This window comes from Pieris brassicae, chromosome 12 (assembly GCF_905147105.1).
Source record: "Pieris brassicae chromosome 12, ilPieBrab1.1, whole genome shotgun sequence".
In the NCBI taxonomy this organism is placed as follows: Eukaryota; Metazoa; Arthropoda; class Insecta; order Lepidoptera; family Pieridae; genus Pieris; species Pieris brassicae.
The window spans coordinates 7,501-7,983 of NC_059676.1; positions in this window are offsets into that span (position 1 = coordinate 7,501).

Consider the following 483-nt stretch of genomic DNA (forward strand, 5'->3'; position numbering starts at 1 on the left):
AGTCGACTCTACCAACCCGGTTTTTTCGCCAATCAGGTCGGGTGAGGGGCGCTCATCACAACAGTGAAAACCGCGACCTCCTCCGATAAAAATTGGCAAAGTTATTACAGAAATTCGGATTGGCGGCCATTTTGTACGCCATCTTGAATAACTTAAAAGCGTTATATCTCAAGAACTACTAATCCGATTTAAAAAAGATATACATCAAACAAAAGGGCTCAAGCAGCCCGATTGGCCTGAATAGTAGAGACGGCTCTACATAGAGTCGGAAATTTTTTTTAAATCTGTGATAAACCGACGAAACTAGCATAAGTTGACGGCTGCCACCCTATTGGGGACAGACCTTAGTTTAAGTTTAAAAAAGTTGACAAACCGACGGCTGCCACCCTTTTGGGGACAGACCTTAATATTAAGTATATAATAATTGTTTTAAAGAATTGTAATCCTGTTTTTGACAAATACTATTTATTAAATTGAAATTAC